General features: G+C 47.0%; 1 protein-coding gene and 1 long non-coding RNA gene across 4 annotated transcripts in view; one reads left to right on the top strand and one right to left on the bottom strand.

The window, feature by feature from the left end:
- Window positions 1-1,228: 1,228 nt before the first annotated feature.
- LOC129676009 (uncharacterized) lies at window positions 1,229-6,676 on the bottom strand. Its single transcript, XR_008720012.1, has 2 exons — window positions 6,430-6,676; window positions 1,229-1,936 (listed from the first exon to the last, which is right to left on the bottom strand). It is a non-coding gene; the product is annotated as an uncharacterized LOC129676009 (long non-coding RNA).
- Window positions 6,621-7,373, top strand: part of Phf3 (PHD finger protein 3) — a 77,675-nt gene continuing 76,922 nt past the window's right edge. For 2 of the 3 annotated variants that reach the window (XM_055606222.1, XM_055606214.1), the window contains exon 1: window positions 6,621-7,200. The gene's annotated coding sequence lies outside the window, so the exon portion shown is untranslated. The remainder of the gene's footprint in view (window positions 7,201-7,373) is intronic. The other variant, XM_055606204.1, reaches the window with a different exon arrangement.

Genomic DNA, 7,373 nt, shown 5'->3' with positions numbered 1-7,373 from the left:
GCTAGAGTATAACCCTGCAGACAGTGGCTTCTGCCAGACAGGCCTTATGCCAGAGAAGTTCCACAGCCACTTAACCCCACCACCCACTGCTGAGGGGAAGTATTTCAGATTCTAACTGTAACACCCAGCATGGTGGCGTTTGCTTATAATCCTATAATTTGGGAAGCCCAGGCAGGAGGATCACAAGTTTAAAGCCAGCCTGGGACTCTGTCTTAAAACAACAACAACAACAACAAAATCTACAGATTTTCTACTGTATAAATGAGGGCAACTCAGCTGTTGATCCTTCTCTGAAACAGTATCCCAGGCACTGGTGAGTAGACATTGGCCTTATTCAAGCTCTCATTTTGTACTACATCACAGTTGTATATTTTAGATTCCCCCTTTCAAGATATAATCAGGAAGGGTGTCTTGCCTGGCATTACATGCTCCATTATGTCATGTACCCAAAAGGGTAAGGAGCAAGCACTTAGGTCTCATGTACATCCTTTTTCTGCACTCCTACGGTTTGACACTCAGAAACAGCTGCCCCAAAGATCAAGTGGTGACACCTGGCTGCCTAGGGTAAAAGACTAGATTCTGACAGCTCTGACCTAAGGGCGCTGATCAGTCCCCTGGCAGATTTATAACACGATGACATCATCAGGAGGTGGCCTCGCTGTTGGCTTCAGAGATGGCATTTGAAAGAACATGGGCAATCTAGGTCATGTTTGTCTGTCTAAGACAAAACAGACGTAACATGAAGAAATTTATGTCACTGAACTTTATGTTTTGGGAAATTAAGTAGGAGGGAATAATATTATCATTGAGGTTGTCGTAGAGGGACATTATAAAAACACTTTATTAAAAAATAGTTATTTTTATAGCGGCTGTGACGGATATTCTTGGTAATCAACTTGATGCATCTGGAAGTAACTAAATTCAAGTTTCTGTTTTCGCCTCTGAGGAATTTTTGGTTGAATCATTTGAAGTGAGAAGACCCACTCTAAATCTGGCTTTTTTTTTTTTTTTTTTTTTTGATGTGGGAATATATATCCACCTTAAATTTGGCCACACCTTCTATTGGTAGCCTGTATAAAGCACTGAGGAAGAAGGAAGTGTTTGCTCCTTGCCTGGTTGCCCTTATTCCTTCTGACCAGTTCATTCCTTCACTGGTGTTAGAGCTTTTTCTTGAGGAGCCCTGAAGAAGACCAGCTGAGACATCCAGCCTTGTGGACTGGAGAATGACTGGATTCTTGGACTTTTATTTGGTTAGACATTATTGGATTAGCTGGACTACAGCTTGCAAGTCATTCTAATAAATTCCACACACATGTATACACACACACACACACACACACACACACACACACACACACACTTCTTCTATTCATTCTATTCTTCTAGAGAACACTGGCTAACACAGTAACAATATGTACAATTTAGACAGCAAATCTTTCACAATTACTGAAATACACCAACTTTTCTGCTCTCTTTTCATCTTTGAGGGCAGCCTCACCCTCAGACCCCAAGAATGTCCCAGAAATTATGCAGGGTGAAGAGAACATAAGCATTTGTCTTTTGTGCCAACTAATGTCACACCAGGCTGCATGTGAGTGTTGACTGCTCCTCCCTCTCATTCTTTTGAGTTCCTTCAGGGTAGGTGTAGGCTTAGATTTTTCACCAAACCTACTTTATTTAGGGTTCTTAAAAGCCTCCCTTCCACCCATTGACCAGAGGTAGGGGAGAAAGGTTATTAGTTAGAGGGGGTTGTAGACCTTTATAGAAGTAGTTCCTTGGGGTGAGTCCACTCTTCATGTCCAGATACCAGCAGTCCAGTCCAAAGGCCAGCACCAAGTAACAACAGGAATCAGCATGATTCAGAAGGTCGAGACAAGTCAGTGAAAGCCGCAAGACTCAGTTGGATTGCCCCAGAAGTGCTCTGGAATGTTTCTCTCTGGGAAGTAAAGTGTGGAAACAAGAAGATCAGCGCACCGATCTTGATCCAAAAAGCTGTGTCTCACTGTCTAGGGGCTTTATGTACCTCCTCTCTTCAGAGTTCACCCACGGATGCCCTCTCACGAGACCACTCACAGCAAAACATCACGTGCCCTCTAAAAAGACAGCTTCTAGCTAAACATCACATGACTCAACTGAGTCTTCAAAGAAACCGGAAACTTCCACTTCAGGTGGGAGTAACTGTATCCATTCCTGGCGTGTGTGTGTGTGTGTGTGTGTGTGTGTGTGTGTGTGTAGGTGGGGAAAGTAATGCAGAGGAGACGGCCTGGCAATTGAAGTCTTTAAAAAGGTCCCTATGGCTTAAAAAGTACTGGGGCAGATGAAGGTTTATTTCATTATTTGATATATAGCTTTCCTATCGACCCTCTCCTGACCCCTGGTATGTAACGGCAATTATTCATTTTTGAATGAGGAGGGCATTTCCTTTTACTCATTTATGCTGAGGGCTCATAGGGCAAGCCATGTTCGGAAAAGTGAATGTGTGGATGGGAGAAAGATCTAGAAAAACTTTACACACAAATGTCACACTTTTTTGTTTTCTTTTTAATTACATTTTTCTTTTTTATATTAATTAGTTTATTCATTTTGTATCCCAGCTGTAACCCTCTCCCTCTTGTTTTTGTTCTTCACGATAGGGTTTCTCTGTATAGTCCTAGCTGTCCTGGAACTCTCTCTATACACCAGGCTGGCTTTGAACTCAAGAGATCCACCTGCTTCTGCCTCCCCAGTGCGGGGATCAAAGGTGTGTGCCACCACTGCTCAGCAAATCTTATACTTTTAAAAACACTTTTTATATTACTTATTTTGCAGGAAGAGGAGAGACATATTTGCCATGGCACATGTGTTGCTGAAGTTGATTTTCTTCTACTACAGTATTTCTCAACCTCGTAATTGTTTAAATTATCTAATATTTATACCAATAAAGAGGCAGGAGGCATAAACTGAGGTAAAAACCTACTAGCTCAGCCAGGTAACTTTACTTCCTATAGTATATACAAAGTATCTATTCACAAGCTTGATTCTACAGCCAAACTGCAAGCTCTTTAGAATTCTCTTTCTGTCATTCTACTGAGCTAGACTGCCTTTCTTTTGAGCTCCAAACCTAAGACTGCTTCTTAGCTATCTTTTTTAGAATTCTGTTTTACTGGTGCCCTGCCAGCTGCTTCTCTGTTGTTTCTGCAAGCCCAAAGAGAGGATCTCTATCTCTTACCCAGAGATCCTTCTGAAAAGGCTCTTCAAGCTGAAAGAGAGAAGGAGAGATGGGGAGGGAGAGGAGAAAGGGACCATTTGCTATAAAAGAAGTCTCTAGCTCCTCCCCTACACCTTTAGCAGGGTGAAGCCTTTTCACTGTTATGGTGGGAGGTCTCCAAGCCAAGTCAGTGGGGCTGAACCATTTCACATTTAGGGTAGCTCAAGGCTACCCAAAAGACTTTGCCTCGGCTCATAGAGCAAAGACCACCAGATCTCTCCCAAGCAACCTCCCTTAAAATAGGCAGGAACTTTCCGTTCTTTAGTATTCTTACCCATGTAGGCCTCTGGAGGTGCACTCAAACTGCTTCTCTTCAGAACACATCTAACTGCATCTGACAAACGCAATATCGGTGTAGGCTTTTATATTTTGCTAACAATTAGGTTTCTATGTACAATAATGAAATATCCTGTGGCACAACGTTTCTAATGATGCAGCTCATATTGAGAGGACCGCCAACCATAAAATTATTTTGTTGCTACTTCATAACTGTGATTTTGCTACTGTTATGAATTGTGATGTAAATGTTTTTGGAGATAGAGGTTTGCTCAAAGGGTCATGACCCATAGGCTGAGAACCAGGGATTGAACTCAGGTGTCCAAGGCTTAGCTTTTCCTGCTGAGCGTTCTATTGCTAGCCCCAAATGCCAAATTATCTATATGTTCATTACTAGCAACTAAAAAATTTCCTGCTTTTACTAATTGACTGAACTGATAAAAGAGAGACCAGCGTTTCAGTGAGGTTTTAAAAAGATTTTATTTTTATATGTGTGTCAGTGTGAGTGTACATACATGAGTACAGGCACCCACAAAGCCAGTAGCAGACGGTGGATCCTTGGTGCTGGAATTACAGGTTATTGTGGCTGCCTGCTGAGGGTGCTGGAAATTGACTTCCAGTCCTCCTCTGGAAGTGCAGCAAGTGGTCTTACCCACTGGCACGTCTCTAGAGCTCCTAACAAACTTTTAGAAAGAGTTGAGTCCTAATATTGGAGGAACACCTTAGGTGAGGCACACCTCACCTAAGAAATGCTGCTGGGTGTGAGGGCAAAAAGCCTGAGCTTTCTCCAGTCTGATAATTTTTTAAAGATATATTTCTTTATTATTTAGACAGTATTCTGCCAGCATGTATGCCTGTGAACCAGAAGATGGCACCAGATCTCACTATCGATGGTTGCGAGCCACCATGTGGTTGCTGGGAATTGAACTCAGAACCTTTGGAAGAACAGCCAGTGTTCTTAACCTCTGAGCCACCTCTCCAGGCCCTAGTATGATCTTTTGTGTAGTTCTGAGTGATAGATACCTGCCAGGGTGCAGGTATACCTTGGAAAGTGTCAGCTGCCCCAGAGAGTGTCCAAATGGCTTCTGTGTTATGGCACCAAGACACTGGAAAACTGAAACCAGTGTTCTGAGTTCCCAGCTTTGCCGAGCCTCCCTTGTGTACCTAAGTGTGCCTTGGACATAAGTCAGCAAGAGGAAAATGAGAGCAGAGCTCACCCTAGAATGAGAGCCTTGGTGGCAGGAGGACCAGCAAGGGTCACAACCGCAACTGTAATGCAAGCCTCTGGCCCCCAGAGCCTCATCGAGCTCCAGCATTCAGGACAGGACACCAAGCAGGACAGTCAACAGGTACCTGCAGCGGCTTGTTCTATCTATGGCAACAGTGGTGTTTTAGACAAAAACAGCCTTTTTTTTTTTTTTTTTTTTTTTTTTTTTTTGCCGAAGGCTGGGCAAGCCCAGTCTTCCGCCTGGATTTCAGCTGTTTAAGAGGCAGTAGATGAGCCCCATAGGGCTGCTTAACTTGACAGTCAAAACTGATTTTGACTTTTGCATTCTATACTGTTTTCCATGGTTTTATTTTAGGTGGATTTTGTTTTTCTTGGTCCATGTTTTGCAAGTCCAACTTGTCATTTTTTTTTCCTCCATAATTTTCAGTCGAAATACATACACACACTATTAGTTTTGCGTTGTTCTTCTACTAAATTCTTTTTTTCCCAAATTAAGTTAAATTTCTATTGCTGCCAGTGCTATCTGATTTTCCCACAGATATTTAAAAGAACCTGTGAGCAGTTATAATCACTTCCAGTGCTTTTGTCCTTGTGACCTGTGACTTCGGTAAAAGACAAATACTCTTGTTTGCCTCTAGAAGCAACAAGCAAAGCTTAGTAGTAGACAGCTGTAGCTTTGGATATTTGGTTGAAGTAACAAACACAAATACCATGCTAAATACTAAGGTTGCCGTTCGGTTTTGGATCAGAAATCTTTGTGTGAAGGTGACAGGGCTATGCCGCAATATTTTAACGTTCATTTTGTATTTTGTCCTAGATTTACTAAAATTTTTCTGAAGAGATGTTTACCTCAATTCTTAATATTTCTTTTTTGTTCGCAATTCCTTCCCAAACAACTCAAGTGAAAGTTTCTGATTATTCATTTCTTTCTTTCTTAAAAACAACACACACACACACCCCTTCCCAAACGTTTAAAAAGACTTTGAAACAAAGACGTGAGTGAGAGATTGATGACTTAGGGCAGGGGACGGCATTCTAGCACTCCACCATAATCTGGACAGCCCAAGCATCTTTGCAAATGTGTTTGCTTTTGGTGGCCAAGTAACCCCAGGACAGAGAAAGTAAAGAGCAGGTCACCACTAGCCCGCGGCTTGTTTTACCTCCTGCTGATCTCAGTGAAGTGAGCTTGCTGGGAGGTTTTAAAAGGTAGAGTGCAGGCCTGGGGCAAGGTGCCCCACAGGTGGCAGCCTTGTAATTGTCTCTGAAGGAGGAAACACAATTGTGGTCTTTAAGGGGCTCTCTTGGGTTACGGTGACTGACAGGCATCTTAGACCACAGCACTTCAGTGAAGTGGGATGGACTGGACAAACTGCGGTGGAGTCGCCGTGTTTGCTCTTTGGACTTCTACACGCTATTAAAAAAAATCGAGGGAAACTTGAGAAAAAAAATTAAAGATGTAATAAATAAATAAATAAATAAATAAATAAATAAATAAATAAATAAATAAATAAAACCGCAAGCGCGTGTCACCAATGTTCTGATAAGATTCTGCAACAAAATTACGAAATTTGAAACTTTTAACTCTGACACATTGTCTGGAGGAAAGAGGCGTCTCCGAACAGTAGCGGGGCAGTGGGGTCCTCCAAGGGCGGCCCATCCGATCTGGAAGACGGCTTACCAAGAGAACTCTGTTGTCGTTGCTGCTACAGACAAGGTGTAGCGCTACGTGGCCTTGGCTGGCCTAGAACTCGCGAAGATCCCACCGCCCGGGGCCCCTCGCTCCGTGATGATCCTCGCCTAGCCCCCTGGAATGTTTCTTCAATGAGGCAGACGGAGTTTGGGGACGGTCCCAACTAATCCGCCCGAGGGTGGGCGCGGCGCCGTCGGGGACACGCCGGCCCAGCGGGCTCCGGGTCCAGCCCGCACCCAGGAGGGACGAGCAGGAGGCGGGCGGGCGGGCGGGGTCCGCTCCGCCCGGGCGTCCGCGCTCCCGCAGGGCCGGGCGGGCGAGCGGCGTCGGCCCCCACCGCGGCCGCGGCCGCCCCTCCGAGCCTTCCGGGCGGCTGCGCGCTAGGGCCAGCGCGCAGGCGCGGCGCACGCAGCCGCGGCCCCCGGAACGGTAAACAGTGGCGTCACGTGACACGGCCCGCTCCCGCTCCCGCGCCGCCGCCGTCGCACGCCGATGGCCGCGGGCTCTCGCGGCGCCGCACGGGCTCCACGAGGCGAGCGACCCCCGGGCTCAGGGAGGCAGCGACTGCAGCTCGGACGGGGAGGGCGGCGCCCAGGCCGGCCGTAGTGTCGTCACCGCGGCGGCGCGGGCCCCGGGAGCCCCGAGCCGAGGCAGCGACGCCGACGCCCTGCGCGCACCCCCTCCGCGGCCCCCTCCTCCGCGGCCCCGCGGCCTCCATCTTCCTCTGGCTGCCGGCGGCAGCGCTCGTCTGCGGAGCGGGTGAGTGGCGGCGGCGCCCGCCGGGACGGGCCCTCGGTGGCCTCCTCTCCCCCCCCACGCCCTCCACGCGGGCGGCCCGCGTCCTCCTCCCCCGTCGCCTCCTCGCGCCGCGGCCGCCCGCTCCTCCCGGGCCGTTCGGCCTGCGGGGCCTCCCCGGCTCGCCCCGCCCCGCT

Source organism: Psammomys obesus, unplaced genomic scaffold (assembly GCF_907164565.1).
Source record: "Psammomys obesus unplaced genomic scaffold, mPsaObe1.curated_primary_1811, whole genome shotgun sequence".
Lineage (NCBI taxonomy): Eukaryota > Metazoa > Chordata > Mammalia > Rodentia > Muridae > Psammomys > Psammomys obesus.
The sequence above is the reverse complement of the archived record's forward strand: the minus strand, read 5'-3'. Positions and strand labels throughout refer to the sequence as shown.